This window comes from Magnolia sinica, chromosome 1 (assembly GCF_029962835.1).
Source record: "Magnolia sinica isolate HGM2019 chromosome 1, MsV1, whole genome shotgun sequence".
NCBI lineage: Eukaryota > Viridiplantae > Streptophyta > Magnoliopsida > Magnoliales > Magnoliaceae > Magnolia > Magnolia sinica.
In genome coordinates this window covers 49,525,900-49,540,967 of record NC_080573.1, presented here as the reverse complement: position 1 = coordinate 49,540,967, position 15,068 = coordinate 49,525,900, and positions in this window count along the sequence as shown.

Below are 15,068 nucleotides of genomic sequence, written 5' to 3'. Positions count from 1 at the left end.
ATATGTTTTACCATTTAATAACACCAATCTAAATAAGATGAATCTGGAATATCTTCTTAGTCATCGTAACGACGAAGAAGAGGAGGAAGTACCTGCACCAGCAGAAGACACGTCTATGGATGATATCTTTACTGAACTCGACAAGTCGGATGATCCAAATGATCCAGACTATCAACCTTCTCAGGTTGATGTTTGGCTTAAATCCTTAGAGGAGAAGGTTGAGGCTCTACGGGTCTCTCAGGATAATGTGGTTTAAACTCAGAAATCATCTATGAAGTACATGAAAAAGTACTTCCACCGTTTCGCCAAGAGTTTGCACCAGCTTGATCCCTCCATGCCTGCTCCTTCTTCCTCTGGATCTGACTAAGTTATTTTTATTTCACTTTTATTTCTATGGGACTGTATAACTATAATTTTACTTGGTTTGCTTGATAACTCTTTTAAACTCTGCTTGCATGATTATTCCCTTACCTTGACAATCGAATATGCTACTTCTTATGGTTTTCTACATATTTATGTGATTATTCATATGCTTTTACTTGATAGTTACCATCCTTCTTCCCTTATCAACTTGTGACAAAAAGGGGGAGAGAGTTAAATCATGGTACACATGGTATGAATATATGAATGATTGAAATGTAGAAACAAATGATGATGCATGTGAATGATTGGAATATTATATATGCTATGATGCATGTGAATTGGGAATGGGTATGTTACACTGCTTGGAGAATGCTTGGAATGGTTGTATGAACAAGGAGAGTACAACTTAAGGGGGAGTACAAATTATGATGCATGTGAATGATTGGAATATTATATATGCTATGATGCATGTGAATGCTTGCTCGACTAGTCGAAGGTCACCTTCAACCAATTGAACAAGTCCTTCGACCAGTCGAAGATCAGTTAGATCTTATCTCGCTCGAATTTAAAAATTTGTTAGAACTAAATCTAGTGCTTCGACCAGTTGAAGACTGCCTTAGACCAGTCGAAGGAACAAACTTTTTTCTATAAATTGAGGTTCTTTCTTAATCCAAAAATATAATTCAAGCCTATCAAAGCCCTTATTCAAGAGAGAGAGAGAAGCCTCATTTATTATCACGGTATTTATAATCTTTTTTATAGCTTTTTCATTAATTCCTTCACCTCAAAACTCTATCATTCTGATTCTATAAAGAGTGTTTACTCTTATTGAGATTTAAGGGAATTAATGCAAGTAGCCTTTGGTTTAAACTTAATTAAAATCAAATAGAACCCTAAACCTTTTATATTGGACTGAACATTGAACATTCGTCATTCAAGAAAAGCGTTCTTTGGCTATAGCTTCTTCTACGATAAAGATAAGTATTCTTTTTTACTTTATATTTGGTTTTTTTGAGATAACCAAAAAATTTTAGAGTTGGTTTTTCTGAGATAAGGCAGAAAATCTTAGTGAGGGGTTTCTTTGTTTGTGATAGCTCGTTAAAATCACAATTGTATCAAGTTTTAAGGTGACCCTGTGAAAACCTTATTCATAGTGAAAGCTGAAATTACGTGATTAGTAATCTTGGGAGTAGAGTAGATCTGGCTGTTTGAGAACAGTTGTTGACACACCGAACCATTATAATTCTTGGTGTTATGGTAAATATTTTTATTACTTCTGTGATAAATGATTATAATTTCTTTTATGCAAAAGTGATGAATGTTTGTAGTAGATAGTTTTATTTGCTCTTGCTTGGTTTGAGATTATGATTGTTATCATATTCGTGAAATAAGGTTGTCCTACCTAACTTGTTTAGGTGAAGGTTGTCTTACGAATCAGTTTGAATCAACATTTCAATACTAGTGCAATTGAGATCTCTGATTTATTTACTGTTTCAGCATTTTATTCGATTACTTACCATAGTCCTATCCCCCCCCCCCCCCCCCCCCCCAAGACTTCTTAAGCTCGCCTTTTGATTTTCTTTAGGCACATTTGGATAATTGTCTTTATTTGTTTTAGATGATTTTATCACTAATAATAAATGACCTTCTATCGTTATCTTTTATATCCTTGATATTCATGTTGCATACTTCATTTAATTTTTCTTTCTTTGTCAACTTCTGACAAAAAGGAAGAGAAAATGGTTATGGATATATTAGATATGAGCACAACTCCTCACATGAATGAATATCTAAGCACCAGTACTCACATGTATGAATTGTATGGAATTATATTTTTTTGGCATGTGATAAAGTATTAGATTGTATAGAAATATATTTTATGTGACTAAGTGCTTAGGGGGAGTTACGTATGCTAGTACTGAGGGGGAGCATCAAGATTTTCATGATATGGTATCACTGGTGGTGTACAGATGTTCCTTTGAACCATAAATTATATTTGTATGATGAGTCTGTGAGATATTGTAATATGTCATGATGAGTTGTATGTTTGTATGATGAGTTATGCATGATTGTGTTTTCCCAAGAAATTGACAAAGGGAGAGATTGTAAGTGCTAATACTTAACCACAATTAAGATTGTCAAATTTCATAGTCCTGAGAAGAGCACAAGCACTCATGAAGATACACTTTGACACCTCATGAAGACCTCGTAAAGACTCAATCAACATCTTAAGGAAGAATCAACATCTCAAGACTTTAAAGCCTTACTTGGTTCAAAAATTGGAACACTTTGTATGTGTTAACCATTAGGTGGTATTACCTTAGATTGACCCTAGGTTAGGTGTACTTCATATAATATCACATTAACATATTATTCTAACTGAATTACACTAGAGTTAGGCCAGCCTGACCTCAGGTTCAGCCAGCTTAACTACCTTCGGCCAACTCAACATTATTTAGGCAAGTATACAGCAAGACAGAAATTTTTTCGGAACAATTTTAGCCAGCCCAACCTTGGGTTCGGTGAACCAAACCTATCCGCTCGGCTAGCTCAACTTTCTAGTGAGATAAGATTTCATATCTCATTGAGATTTGCCCAGCCGAACTGGAGGTTCAGCCAGCCGAATTTTGGCTTGGGCCACCCGAAGTTTTGAAAGATTTTATCCTGCGAAATCTTAAGATTCGTTAGAATGCAATCGTTGGAATTTGGCCAACTAAATTTCCAATACCTTTGTCTATAAATAGAGGCTTTCTCTTACTCTTTCAAGAACGAAAAACACAGATCCATCTTCTCAAGAAAAGAGTGAAATTCCAAGCCTCCTTAAGCTATTTAAGCGACAAATCTTATATTTAATTTAACTAATTCTATTCTCTTTCTCAAGTTTATTTAAACTACTTTAATAGAGTAATCCATACTCTAATTGAGATTTAGACAATCGAATTTGCAGCATTAGGGTATTGTTCATTTAATTGAAAATATATTAGATCCCTACATTCTTTTTGGGTTGAACACATACACGGCTTCATCTATATCCTAAGAAAGAAGATCGTTGCATTCAAAATTACGGTTACGTCTTCGACTTGCCAATTGAAGATAAGTACCATTTTACTTTCATTTCTATTTGGGTTTTTATGAGATAGCCCAAAAATCTTAGAAGGGTTGTTTTGTGGTGAGCCCATGAAACTCATAAAGTGGATTTTGTTGTGGTGAGCCTGTGAAAATCACACAAACTATACAAGGTTGTTAAGGTGAACCTGTGAAAACCTTGAATAGTGAAAGCCAAAATTACGAAATCAGTAATTTTGGGAGTGGAGTGGGTGTGGAGTTAAGCATTGAACCACTATAACTCCTTGCGCATTGTGGTGTTTGATTTATTCTTTATATGCTTTCTTTATAATTGATTGTCTCTTGCTAAATTTGATATTTTGATCTTCAAGACGTTGTGAAATAAGGTTGTCCTTCTTAAATATTTTAGGTGAATGTTGTCCTACGAACTATTTGTTATCAAGAATTCAATACTCTAAGCAATTGAGTATATTTATTTTATTATTTCGCATTGTATCAAAATATTTAGTATTGTCCTATTCACCCCCCTGTAGGACATTTATAGCTCATCCTTTCAGTTATGAATTGCCTACACAAGGTCTTGCCAAGTTCTACCCATGAACTTGAGAAGTCCTACACAAGAACACAATACATATTCTCCCATTAGAGGCTTACGCAAGGACTTATCGAGTTTGGGAAAACAAACTTTGAATTATAATCCTACACAAGGAAAGGTTTTCAGACACAAAGTGAACTCTTGTACTTACCTACAAGTGAGTGAGCAGCATTAAGCACATTTAATGAATATCTTCCAGGTTGTTGAAGAGTCTTCAGCTCCCTTGTATTGCAATTGAGTGATGATGCTCCAATGTTGATGTCAAGGTTGATGGTTCAAGGGTTTTGGAAAAATCCTATCTAGGTAATGATGGGTCTTTAAGAACTAGAAATCCCTAAGGTTGAGCATTCAATGCTTCCTAGTATATAAATTTTCTTATTTGTTAAAGCATCAATGAATGCCAGAGTTCATTGTTCAATTAAAGCTTTGAATATGTCAATGATTGTCTTTAAGACAAGAATTGAATGATGAACTTTATGAGGAAAGAGGGCTTAAGAAGATGGGTATTAACTCATTCTATTAACTCTCTCAAAGCTCTCTTCAATACTCACCAAATTGCTAGGAAACAACATATATTGATTTATAGAACATTATCCCAATGGTAAAAAAATAGGTAAAAACTTTCCAGTTCAATGTCATCGAAGGGTCTTCGATGCCATTTAAGCTACCTTTGATGTCATCAAACCATAGCAATAGGATTTTCAAATAGTTGTTGGATAGTTTCTATCGATGCCATTGAAGGATAGCTCGATGCCATCAAGAATTTCCAAAATTATGACTTGAGGTTGCTGGAAAATTTGGGTTCATTTACAAGGTCATTGAACTGACCTTCAAGGTCATTGAATGGGTCCTTCGATGTCATCGGAGAAGTCAAGATTTATATCATTTTCTTGCTGGATAGTTTTCGCACATATTCAATGTCATCGAAGTTGAGTTCGATGTCATTGAGCAGGTTTCGATGGCATCGAGAATATCCAGATTTTCCTTGTTAGCTTGCTAGAAAAAATGTGTTGTTTTTCAATGTCATCAAACCTAAGTTCAATGTCATCGAAGCTTAAGTTCGATGTCATTGAACTGGGTTCGATGCCATTGAAGAAATACTGATTTTCCTTAAAAGCTTGTGGGAGTGTTTGAGCCTATTTTTGATATCATCAAAACTTAAGTTCGATGTTAATGAGAATTTTCAGATTTTCTACGTTTGGTAGCTGGATTTTTTTGGCTCAAGCTCGATGTCATCGAGCTTCCTTTGATGACATTGAAGGTAGTTCGATGCCATCGAACGTGGTTGTTTTCATATTTTATTTTATTTTTTTCTTTTAACTCCAACATCCAACTCCTTAACTATTTAGCATGCTTAATAAATGTTTTTCCAAGATGTTTTTTAGCCAAGTATGGGCTATGCTTTCCGGGGTTTTAGGTGTAAGGTTTGGCTAGGTTGTAAAGCTAGATTACCTTAACTTTGCACTTGAAGCTTCTAACCCTTTGAGTCTTCAGTCTTGGATCTTCTTTGGGGCTCATTTGACTTTAAAACTCAGGATACATGCTAATTGACAAAATAGTGCACTTTCAAAATGCTTTAACTAAACTACAGGTGGGTGCATATCCACTTGAGATGATATTTCATAAGGGTACAGACACTCTGAAAACACTCGAAGCCCACACCAACCCACACTGAACACTAAAATAACACCGATCCACTCCGACTTGCAATGCAACCCCTTCAAGTGCACGTCAAATGTTTTGACCGAACTACAAGTGGGTGTGTATCCACTTGAGAAGATGCTATGCCGACACACACCAACCCACACCGAACCCCTAAAATAGCACTGATCTACTACAACTTACACTGCAACAACTCCGAGTGCACGTCGAACACTTTAACCAAACTATGATTGGGTGTGTATACACTTAAGAAGACACTGCATTAAGATATAGATACTTCAAAAAAACTTAAAGCCCACACCGATGCACACCAACCCACACCAAACCTCTAAAATAGCACCAATCCACTTCGACCTGTACTGCAAACCCTTTGAGCGCATGTCGAACGCTTTTAAGTATGAGTGGGTGCATATCCACTTAAGAAGACATTGTATCAAGGTACAAACACTTCAAAGAAACTCGAAGCACACACCGATGCACACCGACCCACACCATACACCTAAAATAACATTGATTTACTCTGACTTGTACTACAATCCCTTCAAGTGTACACCGAACGCTTTCACTGAACTATAAGTGGGTCTGTATCCACTTAAGAAGATATTGTATCAGGGTATGGACGCTCTGGAAACACTCAAAGCTCACACTGACCTACACCGAAACCCCAAAATAGTAACAATTTACTCTAACTTGCACTACAACCCCTTCGAGCATATGTTGAATGCTTTCACCAAACTACAAGTGGGTGAGTAACGACTTGAGAAGATGCTACATTAGGGTATAAACACTCCGAAAACACTCGAAGCACCCACCGACACACTCCAAACCCCTGAAACAGCATCGATTCACTCTAACTTACATTACAACCCCTTTGAGCTCACTCTAAATGCTTTGACCGAATTATGATTAGGTGCATATCTACTTGAGAAGACGTTACATCAAGTTATAAACACTCCAGAAACAATCGAAGCCTACACATACACACACCAAACCCCTAAAATAACATATTAGGTTATAAACACTCTAGAAACAATCGAAGACTTTAACTAAACTATGAGAAACACTTGAAGCCCACACCGACCCACATCGAACCCTTAAAATAGCACCAGTCCACTCCGACTTGCATTGTAAACCCTTTAAGCACATGTCGAATGCTTTAATTAAAATGTGAGTGGGTGCGTATCCAATTGAGAAGATGCTACATTAGGGTATGAACATTATTTAGACACTCGAAGCCCACACCGATGCATACCAACCCACACCGAACCCATAAATAACACCAATTTACTCCAACTTACACAGCAGCCCCTTCGAGCGCACATCAAACACTTTTACCAAAATACGAGTGGGTGCGTACACTTAAGAAGACAATGCTTTAGGGTACGAACACTCTAGAAAAACTCAAAGCCCACAGCAACACATACCAACCCACACTAAACCCCTCAAATAATATTGATTTACTCTGACTTGCACTGCAACTCCTTCAAGCACACACAAACGCTTTCATTAAACTACGTTTTGATGTGTATCCACTTGAGAAGATGCTACATCAGGATATAGATACTCTAGAAACACTCAAAGCCCATAGCAACGCACATTAACACACATTAAACCCCTAAAATAACATCAATCAACTTGGACTTGCACTTTAACCATTTCAAGCGCACATCGAATGCTTTAACCAAATTATGAGTGGGTACATATCTACTTAAGAAGACGCTATTTCAGGGTAGAAACACCCCCCAAAACAATTGAAGCCTACACCAACGCACACCGACCCACACCGAACCCCTAAAATAGCACTAATCTACTTTGACTTACACTACAACCCCTTCCAATAGATGTTGAACACTTTCACCAAACTATGAGTGGGATTGTATCCACTTAAAAAGACACTACGTTATGGTATGGACACTCCAGAAACACTCGAAGCCCACACTGATACACACCAACCCACGCTGAACCCCTAAAATGGCACTGATCTACTTCGACTTGCACTGCAACCCCTTCCACCGTATATTGAACACTTTCATTGAACTATTAGTGGGTGTGTATCCACTTAAGAAGATGCTGCATCAGGATACGAACAGTTTGGAGACACTCAAAACCCACACCGACCCACACCAAACCCCTAAAATAGCACTGATTTACTCTGACTTACATTACAACCCCTCTAAGCTTACGTCGAACACTTTCACCAAACTATGAGTGGGTGCGTATCTACTTGAGAGGACACTGCATCGGGGCACATGCACTCTAAAAAGACTTGAAGCCCACACTGACCCGCACCGAACAACTAAAATAACACAGATCCACTCTAACTTGCACTGTAACCCCTTCGAGCGCATGTCCAATGCTTTCATGAACTATGAGTGGGTGTGTATTCACTTGAGAAGACATTGCATTAAGGTATAGATACTCTGAAAACACTCAAAGCCCACACCGATAAACACCAACTAAGTAGATCCGATAACACCAATCTGCCTTGACTACCATTACAACCTATTCGAAAACACATTGAACCCTTTTGCCAAACTAGGAATGGGTGCATATCCAATTAATAAGACATTACATTAAGGTGTGGAGACTTTGGATACACTCGAATCACACACTGACGCACATAGAACCCTTAAAATAGTGTCAATCAACTCCAACTTCCACTACAGTCCCTTTAAATCAAGTCGAATGCTTTCACCAAAATACGAGTGGGTGTGTATCCACCTAATAAGACGTTGTATCACGGTACAAACATTCCGAAAGCACTCAAAGTCCACACCAATGAACACTGACCTATACTAAACCCCTAAAAGAACATCGATTCACTCTGACTTACACTATGTGTCACGCCCCAAACTTGGAAAACAGGCTTACAAAATTCCTGATCACCGAATCAGGCGCCGACAGGCTCCGCAGTACCCCATTCTCGGATTCCGGCAGTCACATTCCAGATTCCGATCCTGGGATCCTACAAGGAGGATTTTCAGTATGAATTTTTTTTTGTAATGGAGCATAACCACAAGCACAACCAAGTCACAAAACAACAACACCACATATCCACTATATCAAAAACTTTAAGTACAAAGCAGAAAGGGAAATACAGGGTGATCAAAAAGCTCCAAAATGATCAAATGCGCGCTCCTGCCTCAACGCTGCTGCTGTCCAACGACACCTGCACCCAACGGTCGTGCATAAGTTTACAAAAGCTTAGAGGGTGGTGTAAGTGTGTGCGCAAGGCAAGCGTCAAGTGTATAATATCAGAGTAACGCGAAAATATGTGGGTAACTCCACGAATGCAATCAGCTATACCAAAACGATGTGATGCAAGGCATGAATGCTATCGGCCATACCAAGGCCATGCGATGCGAGGCCTATGTAGCCAAATGTCATATGCGAGATGCAAAGCAAGCATGTCAGTACTCATCAAGTACATATACCAGTACAGTTCCTCTCTAGATATCACCGGGGTATAATACACTTCACACTAACTGCCTCCTCCCTAGCTGCACAGTCAAGCAAGTGGAAGAGACCACACTATCCACCTGACTAGTAGTCTGTCAATACTTACTCGGCTCGTCGATAGCAGACTCATTTGCGAGCTGGTCAAACTCAACCTAGCTTATAACCCCCTCACTAGGGCGGATAAGGCCACACCCCCTCCCAACCGACCACGACATAGTGGGAGACGCGGACTACTGGTATTCGGCACTCGGGCGCTCGTGTATCCACTCGGTTTAGATGTTGGAGCATCTCCTGGTACCAAAAAGGTTCTGGAATTTTCACCCAAGGACATCTTAAGTGCCCACAATGCTAGAGCCAATATTTTCGGTATCTGATATGACCATCCACGATATGCTTGTGGAGGCCACGGCCCTGATGTCACTAGGACGTGCAGTGATCAAGTCACACATATGCGAAATGCATGAGTCACACCGTACAATTATACAACAATCCTACGCATACCACGTGATCATGTGGGGCACTCCGTCTCATAAGGAGTCCAGTAAATGTTTCAGCCCAACGGCTTATGCTATGGTCAAACATTCCTCATATCAAGCATACATATGATACGTATGGGCATGAATCATAGAATTATACTAAGCATGTTATAAAGTAATGAACTATCCTTACACCGAAGATGGGTCTAGACGGCCTACACATAACCAGTATAGGCCTACCAATGGGCCCAAGGGAGAGTCATAATGCGGACATTTAACCAACATTATTACAATGTGGACGTCAAACCGACATTGCTCCCAAGGCATGGCCCGCCATAAAACATCATTACACAAACTATGGGGGAATCACACATTGCAATGGACCCTAAGGACATCCCGTTGGGCCTCGACCCATGGGCCTTGGATACATCAAATGGGCCGCATCATATGGGCCTTATATAAATCAAGTGGGCCACATCAATGGGCCTTATGTACATTGCCATGGGCCATAACCCCTGGGCCTTGAAATACATCACAATGGGCCTCATAACATGAGCCTTTCATTCACATCGAGGTGGGCCTCAACAATGGCCTCATACACATCAAGGTGGGCCCCAACAACAGGCCCTACTACATCACAATTGGCCTCAACCCATAGGCTCCAATTTCATCACAATGGGCTTTGTCAAATGGGTCGGAAATACATCACAATGGGCCTCAACCCATGGGCCCTAATACATCACAATGGGCCCTACATATGGGCCTAATATAAATAACAGGTGGGCCTTGCACCTGGGCCTACACCTTCCAAAATGGGTCCACTAAATGAACGTCATGGATGAACAACACATAACTCATGGTACGGCCCACCATCTAGATCATGGTGGACCATGGCAAATGGATGGACGGAGTAGATACAATATGTACATCACGTGGGGATCCAGGACCGTTTCCATTGGATGGACGGTTTGGATAACAGGTCAGCTGCACTGTCCAGCACTGGACGGTGCAGATAATACCATATAGCATGGTGTGGTCCTCATAGTGGCCCACCAATAAAATATTATAAATTTATTATATAATATATAATATAATATTATATATTATATATTATGTATCCTCACTGTGGTAGCAAACTGCCCGTACTCACCGTCCAGATGGATCTGGACGATGTATACATTATTATAAAGGTGGGTCCCATTTAGCAATGGCCCACCATAGCAATCATATATTATATTATATATATAATATATACATATATACATATACGTGTGAGTGTGTGAAGCCGTGTAGTGGCAGCATCCAGCGTCTAAAGACGCTGACGCTAGACACCCTGAATGAAAGGAAAAATAAATTTCATATTAATCCAAAACTTATGTAGCCCATAAAAGGGTTCGAAGGGTAGACGTTCAATCCCACTGTTTCCCCTGATGTGGGCCATCTGAGACTTGGATTGACCTTTTTTTGGAGGGGGCCCACTGCTGGAAGTGGCCCATCATATGAATGGGTTGAATGACAAATATACATCATGGTGGGGCCCATAGCTGGAGCCGTGGGTCCTGCCTACCGTCCGCCTGCCACTGGCGCAAGCGCTGCCTACGCCTCTGACAGCAGCAGCAGCAATGCTGCTGTTGGTTTTATTTATTTTATTTTTTTTTGAAAACTTGTTTTATCACGGTTTTCCATACGTGGGGCCCGCTTATGCTGAATCCACCCCAGCCATTGGATTCCATAGCCCGATACCGTCCAAAGGAGTCCAATATCCAGTATGTTTTAGCTCAAGGTGGGTCCTAGTCAATTTTTAATGGTAAAAATCAATATCTTCTATGTTATGGCCCACCAGGAAAATCAGATTAACATCATTTTTCGGCTCAACGCCTAAAATGGCCTGAGGGAAAGGATAAACGGCATGGATGGAATACATACATCAAGGTGGGGCCTATATGAGCGGGCCACCCCATATGCTTGAAACAAGCTAATATTTATTTTTTCCAGGTTCACATCCAGCGTCCCTGGACGCTGGACTGGTTGGGTACACAAGTAGGTGAGGTGGGCCTGCTCAGGTGAGCCACCACATGATGGATAGTGTGGGTACAACGCATATAAGGTGGGCCCCACTTATAGATGGCTTGGATAAAAGTCATGCCTCATGGTGGGGTTCATCCAAGCGGGCCACACAACCATATCATCACAAAAAGGAAAAGAGAGAGAAAGAGAGAGAGAGAGAGAGAGAGAGAGAAATAGAGTGGGACATGCGTGATGGAGGGACCCCGACGCTATGGGCCCTCCCTTGAAATCGATCATACATCAAGTGGGTCCCATTGCACGTGGGCCCATCAAATTTAAAAATCAACGGTGGAGATCCTTTCTCCACCAAAATGAAAGGTCTAGATGACCCTATTTATGGAAGAAAATAAACATCATGATGGGGTCCATGGAGAATGGCCCCGTCATGGAATGATCATGAGCATCAAGGTAGGCCATCGGCCACACCTAGGGTCCAAAGTGAAATCCATACCATCAATCGGTAGGCCTCACTTGGCCCTTCATCAAAAAAGAAATCTAGGCCTAATAGAGCACCCACCGTTCGATCTTCTCAGTCTGTTGGAACGTCAATCTCCTTGTGTCTCACTTTGATGGTGGAAGATGAGGTTTGAATGGCTAAGATGATGGATTTGGGATGGGAAAGTGGGCCACACAATTCACATTTTTCTCTCCATGGGAAGGCTTGGATGTGGGTTTTTTTTTTTTTTTTTTTTTGCTTGCTTAGAATAGAGTGTTGAGAGAGAGAGAAGAGGTTGAAAGGAGAGAGAGTGTGATGGATGGGTGAAAGGGTGAGGTGATGGTGTACTTGACATGTATAGATGTGTAAGAGAGAGGGTGAGAGAGAGTTGACTAGGTGGTTACTTGGGGATAGGGTGAAAGGTGATGTGTACTTGACATGAAGTGATTGATTGATTGATGTAGTGATTGATTGATTGATGAGACATGATGTAGAGATTCTCTTGGGGTTGTAAACACGCGGCATCTTCTTCGAAATAAACGCCGGCCCACATCTCCCTGCCAGGGTATCGATCAGTGCGCGAGATGCCACACCAGAACCACGGCGACGGTGCGGTTACAATGGTTCAAGTCTCTAATCGAGCCAACATTGGTATATGGGACCCGGCTTAGGATCACGTACAAATGTCGGATATGGGTCAAGGATTGCCGGAATTCGACTGGAAAGACCGTAGAAGCCTACGAAATGGTATGGACTAGGATACGGGTCTTACACTATGGCCCCTTATAACGACGTTTAACGCTTTCACCGAACTACGAGTGGGTATGTATCCACTTGACAAGATGATGCATCAGAGTATGGAAACTCTAGAAGCACTCAAAACCCACATCGATGCACATTAACCCACACTGAACTCCTAAAATAGCGACAATCCACTCCAATTTGTAGTGCAGCCCATTCGAACGCATGTTCAATGCTTTCACCGAACTACAAGTGGACCATTGAGAAGATGTTGCATTAGGGTACAGACATTCTAGAAACAATGAAAACCCATACCAATGCACATCGGCACACATCGATCCCCTAAAATAGCACAAATTCACTCTGACTTGCACTACAGCCCCTTCAAATGCACATAAAACGCTTTCACCAAACTACAAGTGGGTCGAGATTCACTTGAGAAGATGTTGTATCAGGGTATGGACACACCATAAACAATCGAACCCCACACCGACGTACATCGACCCACACCGACCTACATAATAACTCCTTTAAACAAACGTCAAAGTCCTTCACCAGCCCACAATGAATGCATGTGATTTATTCATAACATCCATCAAAATTTTTATTTTATGGGTGTAGCCCAAAAATGAAGCATATTGAAGGCTCAAGAGGAACACATCAAAGGAAACAATTAGAATAATGATTTTAGCCATGGACCTTCATTGAACTCTTTCTTATGGTATGGTTCATTAGAGCTTCGGATATGTTCCATTTTTTAGTTGAAGCACTAAAATTATATTCTAAAATGGATGAACGGAGTGGATAAAATACATAAATCAAGGTGGGCCCCACACATGTTATTCAGTACATTGAGTTACTTATATGCCTCTTTGGGCTCACGAAAGACAGTGCAACCTTAGACTCAATAGTGATGGTACACCTCTTAACATGGGCACACCTTGATGTATTCGTTATGTATCAATGCCATCCATGCATTTTACTAGATAATTTTAGAGCATTATCTAAAAAAATTAAGAGATCCAATTATAAGGTGGGTCATGCCGTAGGAAACGGTGGTGATTTGACCATTAATGTGCCACAAAAGTTTTAGATGAAGCTCATATTTGTTTTTTCCCTTCATCCATGCTTATGTGACCTTATCAACCACGCTTACGTGATTTTATCAACATATTAGATAAGACATTAGCAATAAAGACACATTTATGTGCGTATTAAGAAGTTTTTAATGGCAGTATGTTCAATACCTAATGTTTCCAATGGTATAGTCCATCTGATAATTAGATTTGCTTCATTTTTGGGTCCACTATTTCTTTATTGATGATCGACGCCGTTCATTCGAATGTACAAATTATTATGTGACGAATCTAAAGAAATGAAGCAGATCAAATAATTTAGTGGTCCACACCATCTAGATTTAATTTAATGGTCCATAGTTTACCTACTACAGAGACTTTCTATGACTCACTACTACTCAAATCCATGTCTTTTTAGGTTCAATGATATAAAAAGAGATGGAAAAACTAATGGACGGTATCCATCAATGGAATTAATTCAGGTGGGTCCTATTTCAATTTTTTAAATGCTTCACCAATTTTAGAGTTAAAGTTGTAATAAAAGTATTGTCCAAATGTAACAAAAGTCAATTTAAAGACAATGACACTGCAAGAAAGCGCAATCGTAGGCTTTTGTTCTCTCTCCCTGGGACTACTCTGTGAAAAAAGAAAGTAACCTTAGTGCAATTTTAGCTTAGTGTGCACAGCTGTGTGAGTAGATGCGGCCTCTTCTTATGGAGATAAAAAGGATACAAGGACAGCCATGTCCGCTAGCCTCACATGTGTAAACAACCCACATGCGTATGATACTGGGGAAAGAAATAGGGCTAATACGGATATCGGCGGGCGCGGAGGGTATAGGGAGGAGCTCACCACGCTATGGATACTGTGGGGCCTATCCTCATTTATGTGTTTCATTCACGCTGTCCATCCGTTTTCCAGCTAATACTAGGGAAAGAACCTAAAATTGAAGCATATCTAACACTTAAGTAAACCACACCACAGTATACACTAGGGATTAAAACTTAACCGTTGAAAATTATTGCAGGCCATATAAGTTTTGGTGTAAGCTGATATTTGCATTTTCCGTTCATCATATTTACGTGACCTCGTGAAAAGGTTGGATGGCAATTAAACATAACTATGAG